The sequence below is a fragment of the Chenopodium album genome, chromosome 13 (assembly GCF_948465745.1).
Source record: "Chenopodium album chromosome 13, dcCheAlbu1.1, whole genome shotgun sequence".
Taxonomy (NCBI): domain Eukaryota; kingdom Viridiplantae; phylum Streptophyta; class Magnoliopsida; order Caryophyllales; family Amaranthaceae; genus Chenopodium; species Chenopodium album.
In genome coordinates, this window is record NC_137846.1 from 30,305,681 (window position 1) to 30,319,833 (window position 14,153).

At 36.8% G+C, this 14,153-nt stretch overlaps 1 pseudogene; it reads left to right on the forward strand.

Moving 5' to 3' along the window:
• Positions 1-227: 227 nt before the first annotated feature.
• Positions 228-325, forward strand: LOC145577266 (small nucleolar RNA R71; annotated as a pseudogene).
• Positions 326-14,153: the final 13,828 nt, after the last annotated feature.

The following is a 14,153-nucleotide window of genomic DNA, read 5'->3' on the forward strand; positions in this document are numbered from 1 at the left end:
TGATGGCATTGAGATGGTCGATTGAATACACAGCAGAACCACTTTTGTTTGTCGGCTCTCTCTCACCTTCTTGCCAATCCATGTAGTGTTTTACTACTTCCTCAATTATGTTCACCACCTCCTCTTCTGTCTTGTTCATGATGGGACCTCTGGCACCAACATCTAAGCAAGATTTTCCTTGAGGGCTTAGACCTCCATAGAAAATTTGGATGATTTGATAGGTGGGAATCCCATGATGTGAGTACTCTCTTTGATACTCCTTATACCTTTCCCATGCCTCATATAAGCTCTCTTTCCCCTTTTACTTGAAGCTTTAAATGAGAATCCTTTCTTTGGTCGTCTTCTTTTGTTGATAGAAACGAGATATAAACTCTTTTGTCACTTCATCCCAAGTCTTTGAAGAGTTTGGTTTCACTCTTTGTCCAACCACTCTAAAGCACGTCCAATGAGAGAAAAGGGGAAAAGTTTAAGTCAAATGAACTCTTAAGTAACCCCATTCACCTTAATGGTATTGCAATACTTCTCAAACTCCTTGAGATAGTTGAGGGGACTCTCATGCTTGGCTCCACTAAATTGACGCCTTTCTATCAATGTAATCATCGCCGTTCTAATCTTAAAGTCATTTGCCGGTGTCGTGGGAGGAGCAATTCTGCTTTCAAACCTATAGGCTCCCGGTGTTCCCAACTCCTTGAATGCTACTCTCGGATTAGCACTCATGATTTCTCTTTATTCTTCTTCTTGATGGTCTTCTTATCTTGAGGGACTTGAGCTTAAGGAATGATTAACTACATTTATCTTTGTTATGGTCCTCTCGATTTCCGAATCAAATGGCACTAAAATCCGATCTCGTGCCCTACGCATACAAATCTCAAAGGAAAATATTAATAGCACGGCTACAAATGTAGCTTAAAAGAAGCAAAATCTTTGTTTATTTTTTATGTAAGATGGAATAGACTCAATCAACTATAACAAATAACCATGCCATTCCCCAGCAACGGCGCCATTTTGATGAAGGGAAATTCTAGGTCGTTGGATTCTAAAACTCCTTCAATCAAACAAAATTTATAACCAAACCTACTCCTAGTATAGGGGTAAGTCCGAGTCGAACCCAAAGGAATGGAGGCAAGTGTTATGGTCTTATGTCAAGCTATTTCGAAGATTAAATAATCGGTTTGGTAAAACAAAAACAAATCAACATGACAGATTCTAAATGGAAATCAATATCAAGACACTATGGAAATAGGATCCACAAGCATTCACGATAAACATGCTAATTTGGTAGGAAGTTGATCAATCGTATAATGCGAGGGAAAATAGTAATAGCAATCAAAAGCACTCGTATAGCTATTTCCTAGGTGTCAACCTAGTGGTCTCTGCGAATGACTATCAAAGGAAAATCACGAGTCAAGCTCAATCGATAAGAGTAGCTTTCAAATCAATGTGTCGTATCAATGAAAACTACAATGCAATCTAGCTCGATAATCAAGGTTAGCTACTCCACAACAAATCAAACACATGCACAATTTCTATCAACCAATTTAATCACAATATCAAATCAATCAAAATCTCCTAATTAGCAATAGTCTATCATTCATACAATCTTCACCACATCCCTAGAAAAGGATCTACTCGCCACACATTGTAGAATTGAAAAACAAAACTAAAAAAATAATCAATTTCATCATCAACATTGTAATGAAATTATCAACAATCGAATCAAATAATTAACTAGAAATTAAACAATATATCAAAGATCAAACACTAAAAATGTATTAAAGAGATGGAAATTCTAAAAAAACTTTGATCAATATCAAAGAGAATGAAGATCAAATGTAGCAATCATCAATCACCAAGTTTCTCTCTCTAAAATCCAAGAACAAAAGTTTCCCCAATTTGAGCTTCTCTCTCTAAAAATCTAATTCTATTCAATTTCTAATATAATTCTAATTCATTTTTTTTTCTCTAAAAAGGAAGAAAATCTATATATAGTAAAACTAACAAAGAAGAAGTTAGTCAGACGTCTAAAAAGAACCCGTACAGGCGCGCCCTCTCCTCATATTGCGCTACCGCGAAGAAATGGGTACTAAATGGGAGAGCAGGAGTTGCGCGACCGCGCCTCGCTCGTGCGCACCAGCGCTAAGGTTGTGCGCGGCCGCGCCTGGGAGTAGGGAAGCCCTCCCTCGTGCGTCCTTTGATGCTTTCGTGCGCTCCATTTGATGAACTTTGGGGGTGGCAGTTTCTAAATGCTCTTACGGTGGGTTCAATACCACTTTTGATACCCATGAAGTATGAGAGCGCGGCCTTAAAGACGTGGAGCTTGCACACCTCAACTCTTGAGCTTCAAAGGGAGAGATCAGCTTGCATCTTGAGCTTTATAAATCCCGAGAAAGAGTCATGGAGATCCTTGGACATCACCTTTCTCCTGTAAACGAAGAAAAACCAAACAAATAAAAGAGAAAAGGCAAAATAAACTAAGAAATGCATGAAAATGGGAAAACATCTAAGGAAAACACAAACTAGAGAAATAGAAGATAAAACTAAAGAAAAAGAGATAAAAGAGATATAAAAGTAACAAAAATCATCCAAAAAGAGGCTAAATGAGTGCCATAAATGACACTCATCAGTAACCTTGAAGCTAATGGTGTTAACTTCTCTAAGAAGTGGCCCACCTGGTTTGCAATCACACTATGTTGGTTATGGAGATGGAGAAACTATTCCATACATGGTAATAGTGATAAAATACCATTTTGATACTGGGGTATTTTTGAATAGCAAAGTTGAAGAAACCTGTAAAATATTTGCAGGTGCAGACTCTCATGAAGAAGGGCACTCGGGTAAATAGAAGCATGAAATTTACAATAAATGGATAGCTCCCCCTACAAACTGGTTTTCCCTAAACTCATGTGGAGCTGCTAAAGGTTTGCTAGGCCTGGCAGGTCAAGGTGGAGTGTTGCGTGACTGCTCTAGGAACTTTGTGAAAGCCTTTGCTGCAAATTTTGGGATTTGTACTGCTTATAAGGCTGAATTGTTAGCAGCTGAGATACGACTTGGTATTGCAAAAAATATTGGAATTTCTAAGCTGATTCTACAAATGGACAACAAGGCTTGCTTAGAGGCTACTGAAGATGGAGAGCTCCCAAGGGGTGAATGCACACACATTCTCAATAGTTGTCGTTCTTTTAGATGTAATTTTAATTTTATGTTTTGTTTTAGAGAGGGTAATAAGGTGGCGGATTTGCTTGTCAATGTTGGTGTTCATCTCGAAGATGGCGTTATTTATCTCGATACTCCTCCTATAAAAATAAAGAAATCTCTTAGGAAGGATGCCATGGGAGTTACTACTCCTCGTTTCGTTGTGTAATTTTTGTTTTCGGTTTTAACCCTTATTTGCACTAAAAAAAATATATAAAAAAAACTTTGGGCTTTTTTAATCTTAGCCTAACTCTCATAAACCAACATTAGCATTGAGCAGGACTCTCACGCCCGATCAGGCCAGGCCCAAAGGCTGAAAAACATGTCCATCAACTACATCTTCTTGTACAGGCTTCAGCATCTTCACTTGGGCTTTGCAACTCCTTGTACTTGGGCCTTCTTGACTCGAGTTTAATTTTCTATTATTTTGGTTTATATTTATAGTGGAAATTCCTTCTCTTCTATAATCAAGCCCTTATTCACCAAAATAAATTTATCTAGCTCGCCCTTGAGCTTCAAATATACGGTCATCAAATGCGATTCGTCTCTAATCTTCGTAGTGGCTCGATAAGCTTATGAATTATAATAATTCCGCAAATTCCTACAAAATAATACCAACTCTACATAAACACTAGAAAACTTATATTAGTAATAAAAATAGCCTCATTAAGCTAAAGTAAGCATAAATATGACCACGGGATAGGGAATAAATATATATATATAGAATTGAGATCATGTGAGAACCAAGGTGAATAATAGGAACTAGGAACTAATCACAGCCATTGATCGCACTCCATCTAATGGCTCACATTGCACTCGCTTTCATTAATGGCATTCTCGTAATTTTACTGTTTTCAAGCTTTTTTTCCAGTTTTTTTAACTTTTAAGGCAATTTCATTTACTTTAAGACTGATTTCATTTACTTTTACTAAATTCTCATTTACTTTTGAGAAATGAAACTGGAAACTACTTTATAAAGTTAAAATATTACAAAAATAGACTTATCAAACTCCCCTAAGCTAAACCTTTGCAAAGCAAAGCAATGAATAAATAAATCAATACTTCACCCTAAATACATTTTAAATCTATAAATACGATTCTAGGTAAATCCGATAAACATGTATCAAAGTCAATCAATTAAATCCATTCAACTACCAATCTTCAATTCCCTAACAATTGTCAAATAGAGTAAACCACAAGAGCAAATTCAAGACTAGTCCTCACGCACTCTACTCTCATTTATGTGGCGAGTAAAAGATGTAATCGATCGCTCTCTAACCATCCCTTTATATGTGAACAATGCCCTTTCAAACTCAGAACACTCTTGTGTTTAAAAAGACATACACTCAACCTAATAGTCGACTCAAAACATGTCAAATCATTTTTTGCATTGATAAACAACTAATTTCACATTAATACAACTCTATGCACAATGGTCGGAAGATCTTCAAAGCTTATAATGTAAGGATTGGGTAAAGGGTAGGAATATTTGGAAAAATGTGAAAGTCATGCTTTAGGGAGCCAAATCCTAATAATACGAAGGGTAAAAATAAATGATGACCAATAACCTCCAACTCAACTCAACTCTACAAAAATTCACTAAACAACCAATCCAATGTTTCACAAATTTTCCAACTCTTACAACTTCACTCATACAAAATATAACTTTATAGAAATTTTGTGAAACAAACAAACTTTGAACTCTTTCTTTGTTTGTTTTTTTTTTCTTTTGAACCTTGATTTTTTTTTTCTATTGAATTCTTTTCTTTTTTTTATTGAAACTTTTTTTTTCTTTCTCTTGAGCAACCTTCATCAATTAGAAAACTTGAACATTTTACAATTTTCTTTTGTTCTTTTTTTTCTTTCAACATGGAAATTTTCAAATTTGAACAACAAATTCGAATTTTTTTTCAATCACAATATCATAAGAATAAATAACTCCTTATATACACCCTAATTGTGCAAATTATGTGCACATTATAACTCCCTTACGTCACTCACTATTAGGCCCCCAAAGTCAAGCTTGAGACTAGTAATCAGTGGGGCTTAAATAGGTTTGTAATGTGGCTATCAACAATAAAAGGGGTACAAGCAACAACATGAGTGGTATGAAGGGAACAAATGTATCTAATATCGTTTGAAGGCTACCTAAAAGAACAAACTCATTCGTCCTCTTCGATGTGCATAATAATGAGTTATGCAAACATTACTCAAAGTAAAAAAAACCAATACTGAACTTCATTGACATACTAGGAAATTAACACACACAATTTCTCACCAAATAAACTAGTCAACCACTATATTCACAAGTAGTTGGGCGAAATTGACGCATTTTAAGAGCTTTAAATCAATCAAATATCAAATCATCATCAACTAATCCACAATATATATCATCAATAACCAAGAATCAAAATAATTTCAAAGTTTTTCATCGAGGGGCACACGAATGCATGATTTACTATTTGTTGGAACGTATTTTTGGATTTTTTTATTTTTAAAAAGCATTAAATCTATCCTAAGAAAGAAAAATAACATAAACTAGTCTAATCACACCAAAATAAAAAAAGAAAAAAAAAGAGAGAGGGTGAAAGATATACCATGTGTACACGCGAGAACCTCCCCCAAGCTAAATCAGACAATGTCCTCATTGTCTTAAAGGGAAGCTAGTATTCAGGTGACTACTCATCATCATCACCAAATCATTGTCTCAAAGACTTGAGGACCGCATACATCTCTTTGGAACAAATTTGGGCGAGAATGAAACAAAGTGCTAGTGCGAAAAAGACTAAAATTGAGTCAAGTGCACTATTTTGACCATAACTTTTGATATATAAGTTAAAATTAAGTGACTCTAACCGGGTTGGAAATTAGACTTGAAGAGATTTCCAACGATAGGTCACATGCAAATTTTCGTTAAAAAACGAGAAAGTTATGGCGTTTCGAAGTTGAGCAGTTTTACTGATTCGTATGCGCGCCCGATCAGGCTGAGCTCTACACAGTCGAACCCGAATGCAATTCATCTTTATTCTCATTTTAAATCCACACCTTTCTACATCAGAATTTTAGAGCCGAGTAAAACTATATGAAAATTCGATGATCCGATCCACAGCAGATCTGAAAAAATCGAATATCGGATTGGATATCAAAATTTTGGCTTTTGGATATCCGATGTTCGTAAAAAACACTTATTATCATACAATACATATTACTACAAGTTTTTAGAAACTCCCTAAAGCCCAAAGTGCCAAACCCTAATAGGCCTAAGATCAATTCCTAGTTTCCCATCGCCTCTCCTCTCCTCTCTCTTTTTTCTCTTTCTCTATCCTCTCTTTTTCTCTTAGTCGTTCCTCTTTTCTAAGTATTCAAATCTCCTCCTTCCTTTTTATGGCTGTTGCTTCACTCTCTCCTTAATATTTCCCCCAAAATTTCTTAATAACTCAGAGCCCCCCCACACCGCCTCTCTTTCTCTCAATTTCAATCTCACTAAACTCAAATCTACAAACCTTCACGCATCCAGAAGCTTGTCGTCATCCTAACAACCGGAAAATCACCAGTCATTCTCACTCAGCATCTTAACTCTCACAACATGCTGAATTCGCCTCACTCAACTACATTCTGATTTATTTTTCATGTACTTTGGTTTTAAAAGATTTTATTGTGTATAAGTCTTACAAGGGTTCTTTGATCTTTAATTCTGATTTTATACCAAATTAACCTTTGGTTTTTTCTCATTTGGGTTTTTTTTCTTCTTTCTCTTGGTATGATTTTAGATTTTGAAATTTGTGAATTACTCCCTCTGTTTTTCTTATTTGCATCACTTGGTGGTGCGCAGAGTTTTAAGAGAGTTGTTTCGGGGATTTTTGTGATTCCCCTAGGATACTGGTCACGCTCTTCAGACATATGGGCTCGGACATCTACAAAATTACGAATATTCCGTTTACCGAAATATTCGCCTCTAACGGTCAAGTTAGTAACCGAAAAATGAAAAAGCTAGAGAGAAAAAGTAGAGAGAAGTTGGAGCTCTTTAATGCTCTTTTTAATGTTATGTCATAATCCATCCCTCCCATCATAAAGGATTGGGGTATTTATAGGGGTGGGGAATTGTGCCCCTTTAGGGTTGTTACCTTAGAATTACATGCTCTAATTGACGGCACAATCGGGTGTTGACACATGTCTTAATAGGGGCACCATTTTGCAGCTTTCTCGGGATTAGGGCCTCCTGATGTGAGGAGGGTCTTTACTCTCTTTTTTTAGGTGCTCTTTGTAAGGCTTTTACCCGTGTCATCTTCCAATAGGGACACGTGTTTCCCTTTGATTGAGCCACATGTCGATAATGGATTGGTCCACGTATTAGGGTTATTTTTACCCTAAACATTTGCCCCTTAAAGGGGATAACTCGTACCCTATAGGTCGCCTCCTCTGATCTTTTAATCGTTCTAATATGTTTGAGTACACCGGCGTTTGAGCATTCTTTACAGTATACAGATGGTATCGTCCATCTATTAGGGGATTCCTCCCTTGGGTTGAACGCCTTGTTTGGTCCACCTAAATTCCATTAAGAGGACTCTTTAGTCTTAAAATCAGGCAGACAAGTCATGCCGACTGATATTGGGATAAGACACCTGTCACGCAGAATTTTGAGATGGCGGTTCAAATTCCGCTGACCTGACCATCTTTATTGACATGCCGTTAGAGTGTCTGTCTCCTTTTCCATCTAAAATGATGAAATTAGTTTTTAACCGTTTCAACTTCTAGGTTAAAATTTTTCAAAAAAATAACCGTTCAAATTCTTGGGCGGGAAAGATGGTTTTACCATTTTTCCCTTATAAATTCGGCTTATAAATAGAAGGGGTTTGACTTCACTTTGGCACTTTGGAACTTTAAGAATTTCTAGAGAGAAGCCAGAGCTTTTAGAGAAAGAAATTGACCCTTCTTTGAATCTTCAAGAGCTCAGCTGTGTGTTTGAGGTTTTCGTTCAGATTTTTGCGTTTTTCGGTCAACCTTCAAGACTTTCCAGAACATCCCCAGTTTTCTACTCGGACTGAGGTAACCGCCTGCTCTTTTTACTTCTTTCCTCTTCTTTTACTTGTTTTTATTATTCCATATTCAAACTGGCTCAACACTCGGCTTTGTCCGTTTCTCCTCATGAGGCTGGCTATTTGCTTGGGACTGATGTACGGCAGACGTTTGATTAACATCAAAGCGAACTAGTACTCAAACAAGAGAACTCACAATACTCATGGTCAAGGAAAGAGGTTCTAATAGCCATAATTAGAGGTGTTCTTATGACGATTTTTAAATCTCTTAAAGTATTCTCATAGGTCGATCTGGTATGGTTCTAAACCAATACCCGTGCAAATAATTTATGACAATCATGTCCTTATAGCATAAGAAACGATGCTAAAAATCAAACCACACTAATCTCAAGTGGTCATTAATCGTCCATCATTTAAATGACTTCGATTAGGGATTACAATATTCAATGTTCACTTAATAGGTGTTTCTTTATCCAAGACTGGTCTTGCACCCTATTTTGAATATTCTTAGAATCGAATGGACAGAATAAGCGTGGACCAGTGAGCGCGTGGTTTTCTCTCTAAGAGCGCGTGTGACAACGCGAGCTTAGCCGCCATGGTAGTGAATACACGAACTCAATCTTCATCAGAAATTGCGCAAAACAAACAGAAACACAATCAAAAGCAAAAAAAAATGAAAAGAAGAATAAGGAAAAGCATGGAAACCCATAAATCAAAGAAGATGAAATTGGAAACCAAGAAATTGAGCGATTCATGGATGAACAAATTTTTTCACCAAGAGCTTCAATGCTGAAAGCCTGGACTTAGGATATTGAAATATCTAAGGAGGAATTCCGAATTGTTTTGACTTGGGTTCAATTATGGGGTCTAGATGTGAAGTATTGGGGGGAGAAATCTCTCAAGAAGATTATGGGAAATTTAGGGAACCTAGTGAGAATAGATGCTTCCACTAAGAAGAGGGAGAAATTGCAGTATGCTAGGGTGTTATTGGAGGTTGGGATAGACCAGTATTTCCCTGATTTGATTGAGTTTGTGAATGAGAGGGATGTGAAGATCTCTGTAACTTTGAAGTATGATTGGAAACCAGTTGTTTGCACTGTTTGTAAGAAAATGGGGCATATCGCTTCTGATTGTATGAAGGGGAAGCGGAAGATATGGGTTCCTAAGTAGAAACAAAGGCGGTAGCGAACCAAGAATAACCCTACTACTATAGCAGTGATGGGATTGGGGAAAGAAGCTCAAGCTGATGATGGTTTTCAGCCAGTGACTAGGACTATAAGGAAGAGCCCTAGTTTAAGTGGAAAAGTGCCAGTAAAGAATACATTGGCTGTGCTAGGGAATTAGAGTGCAATGGTGGTGCATACTGTTAGTGATGAACTTTGATTCCACTGTTGGGGGGGGGGGGGGAGCCCTCTTACAGTCATGGATAGAATCCTTGCTTGGAATGTGAGAGGGGCCAATTTAGCCAACAAACATCTGAAAATAAAGCAATTTATTCAAGATAATAATTGTGGGCTGGTTGGTCTATTGTAGACTAAGGTAAAGAGCTCTAACTTCGGGATGCTTTACCTAAGAGTTTTTTATGGGTGGTGTTTCACTAGTAATAATAATAATCATCCTAATGGAAGAATAATTCTTGCCTGGAAGGCTCAGTCTTTAGATGTTACCATCTTCCTGAGTACTGACCAGCTCATTCATTGCATTGTTTAAGCTAAAAATAGTAGTGCTCCCTTCCATTACACCTTTTTTTATGGTTTTAGTAATGCAAGGGATAGAGGTCCTTTATGGGACAGCTTGAGGGGTTTACAATTGTGTTCTTAATGCTGAAGAGAGAATTAGGGCTCCTGTCTCTTGGAATGACATGGCTGACTTCAGACAGTGTGTAGCAGATTGTGGATTTGCTGATATAAAATATAGTGGAAATTTCTTCAACTAGAATAACAAACAAGAGGGCATAGCTAGGGTGTTCTCTAAGATTGATAGGGGGATGTTGAATGAGAAATGAGAAGCTATCTTTAAGCATTTTGAGATGTGTTTCCTGAATGAAGGTGAGTTTGATCATTGTCCTAGTATTGTTTCTATCTTTCTTAAGAAGATTATTGGGAAAAAACCTTTTAGGTACTTTAATATGTGGAGTAAAGCTCCAGACTGTAAAGATCTTGTTTCTTCATCTTGGAAAGTGGGGGTTCAAAGTACTTGGATGTATAAACTTACCAGGAAATTGAAGTAGGTGAAAAAAGCTCTAATTGGCTTAAATAAGAAGGGTTTTTAGGATGTTGAAGTAGCTTACAAGGTGGCTCTTGATAAATTACAATCTTGTCAAAATGCTATGCATTAGAACCCTAGGGACATTGATAAGAGAAATTGTGAAAGTGAAGCAAGAAAAGAGTATTATACTGCTCAGCAGAATTATGTCTTTTTCTTGAGTCAAAAGTCAAAAGTGACTTAGCTTTTAGAGGGTGATCAAAATATTGTTGTTTTTCATGCAACTTTGAGGAAGAGACAGTTGTAGAATAAAGTTTACACTATTCATGACATGGATGGGAATTGGATAAATAATCCTGGTGATGTGCCAAATGCTTTTTTCTAAGTATTATGATGTTTTGCTTGGAAGTTTAGATGATTATAGAGTTCAGGTAAATAGAGCTATTGTTCAAACTGGGCCTACAGTTTCCTCTGAGATGAAAAATAAGCTAGATGCTCCTTAATCTATGCAAGAGATCAAGAATGCAATGTTTGCAATTGATGGAAGCAAAGCTCCAGGTCCTGATGGTTTTGGTAGTAATTTCTATAACGAGACTTGGGATATAACAGGGCATGATGTTAGTGAAGTTATTCTGGATTTTCTGAAGCATGGCAAGACGCTTAGAGAGATTAATGCAACTGTAGTGACTTTAGTTCAAAAAACTAAATCCCTTGCTAATGTCACTGAGTACAGGCCAATAGCTTGCTGCAATGTGATTGACGTAGGGAAAAGCAGGTCATTTTCTACCCTTTCCTAGAGCCAAAGAAAATTTATGAACACTCAACCAACCTAATACGAGTATATGGTAAGTCAAGGGTCGAACCCAAGGGAATAGTAGGTGCAAGCTATAACCTAGGTCAAGCTACTTCGAAGATTTAGGGAAGATGCGGTTGGTAACTAGGTATCGAGGAAACTAGATTAATCGAGAAATTCAATATACTAAACAATAGGGATATAGGTTCCACATGCAAGCTCAATGATTATGCTAATTAAAGGATCACTCAATCAATTCAAACGTTGCAAGGGACAAACAATAGTTGCAATCAAATGAATTCAAGAGCTATTTCCTATAAGCCAAACTAGGGTTCACTATGAATGGCTAGCTAGGAAAATCACAATCAAAACCAATCAATTAAAGCAATTCTCAAATCAAGGGTTCATGTCATTGAAATTTGCAATGCAATCTAGATTAATCTTATAGGTTGATCACTCCTAATCTAATTAATCTCATGCACAACCTTGTAAACCAATTTAATTGCAACAATTCAATCAATCAAGGATCATCAACTAGCAAAAATCATCAATCTAGCATGCTTCCCTTTCTCCCTAGCAACTAATCTACTCACTAATCATGGTGAAATTGAAAAACAAAACAAGTTCAATCAAAATCATATTCATTTCAAGTTCAATCAAGAAGGAATTCAATCTCTCAACAAATTCCAAAGCAAGGGAAGAAATTCAAATCCAACATTCAAAAATTAAAGGAAATTGCAATAAGAGTAAATTCAAGGGAAAGAAATCTCACAAACTTTCATTGATGAGAAGAAGAAATCCAAGATTAAAATGAAATCCAAGATCAAATTCATGTACAATCAAGTATCTTAAGCTTCTCTCTCTACTTTCTCTCTCTACTAAATCTGGGAAAAATATATATCAAGTACAAATTAAGTCGTCCCCCTAATAAGGAAAAGATTAAGGGTATAAATAGAAGAAACGAGCGAAGGGGGCGGGGTGCCTGGTGCGCACGCACCACCAAGCCACGCGCGTGCATTGGTGGGTCTGCGCGCACGCACCCCTGCTCGGTGCTCGTGGCCTTACCTCCATCGCTTGCTCGATCAATCTCCGCGCTCTCGAGCATCCTTATCATTGGTGCACTTGAGGCGATGCTCGTGAGAAGGGTAGCTCCTTTATCTTCCAAGCATTAGAATGCCTCGATCCAAAGCATAACTTCCAAGGCCCTCGAGCTCACGGAGCTATCTTGAATTGCATTTTCGGAATCCCGAACTTTGCTCCATTAACTCTCTTGAATGCGCTTGAGCTTTGTCCTTGGTGATCATACCTCGGGAAACTCAGCATACCTACAAAAAAAATCAAGGAAAAAAAGAATCGAGAGAAATGGTCGAGAAATAAACAAAATGATAAGAAAACCAATAAAAGCATGCATTTCTCTAAACTTGCACACAAACACGAAAAGCAAGCATTGTTATGTAAAAACACGACAAAAAGGACTAAGAATGGGAATAAAACTATAAAGAAGACCTAGCCTAAGAGTGCCATAAATGACACTCATCAAATTCCCCCAAGCTAAACCTTTTCTCGTCCTTGAGTAAAACAAAATCAAGCTTAAAGGAAAATGATGACATTACTTAGGCAAGCAAGAAACGAGAAAGACTAGAGGAAAAGGGAATATACACTAACTCATTTTCGTAGGAATCACGGTCAATTTTAGCAACAATTAACAAGTCATTTAAACCTCTAGATCGCTCTAGAGGACGAGTAATGCTCTCGTAAGGGTTTCCTAAGAGGTTAACCCATAACTCTTTATTAAAAGGAGGCAAAACATAAAAGGGGAAAAGAGAAAATTTAAACCTTGAATAGAAAAGGAGAGCTTATACAATGAACTTTTGCACATGATCAAAACACGAGAGGATATCAAACTTTCTAAAACAACAATGGTGAGTTCGTTCTAAGATGTCGAGGGTTGATTGAAACATAGGACATGCTAAGCATAGAGAACTACCAAAACGCAATTCACCTTCATCTAAAAAACAATTTTAGCACATTTTCCCAATTGGCTTCAAATCTTCTTTTAGCAAGCGTCTCAATAGTTCCTCGAAGGAACCGGAAAAGCAATACATTTGAGGTTTTCTCGACATCTTGACTTAGCATCCCCTCTCCCTAGGCTTTAACTCATAATGCCCTCCCTCGGTATATGACTCAACCACTAGATCAAAAGGGCTTTCCCAAAGGTTGTAACGTAAAGGCAAATGGTTGAGGGTAGGCTAAAAATTTAGAATTTGGTGGTACACCTAAGTTGTGAAGCAAAGATTGGCCAAATCTAACACCAAAACAAATCACCAAACAAAAACAAACTAACACCCCAAGCTTATTCAAAGCTATAACTACAATCATATATACAAAAAGCGTAGGACGCTTCCCCCAAGCTTAAACAAAGCATTATCCTCAATGCTTAAAATAGGGAGAAACATTTACATCAAAATGTTTTTGAACTTTTTCATTTTTACTTTTTTTTTTTCAATTTTTTGCCAAAGCTCTTTGAATTTTCTTTCCTGTTTCTCATTGATTTAAATTTTCATTATTCACTATATTCAATGTCCTTGCGTCTTTTAACTATGGACGGCTTTTGCTTTCATTTATTCACTTGCCATTATTCACAATATATACAAAACACAAGCTTGCTTACAAATAAGAACCAATATCAAAACTCATATACCACAATCTCCAAGAACATGATCATTTGCTTCACAAAAACCAAAAAAAGAATAAAAAGAAACAAAAGGCCCAAAGTTCTAAAGATGTGGCTTGAAAAGAAGGGAAAAAGGCTCAAATGGTTAGCAAGTAGGCAAATGTGAACCCAAGACCTAAAAAATAAAGAAAATTAACCTAGAAAAGAAAAATTACCTCCCCGAAAAGATGCCTTTGTCCTCCCTAGATGGTTC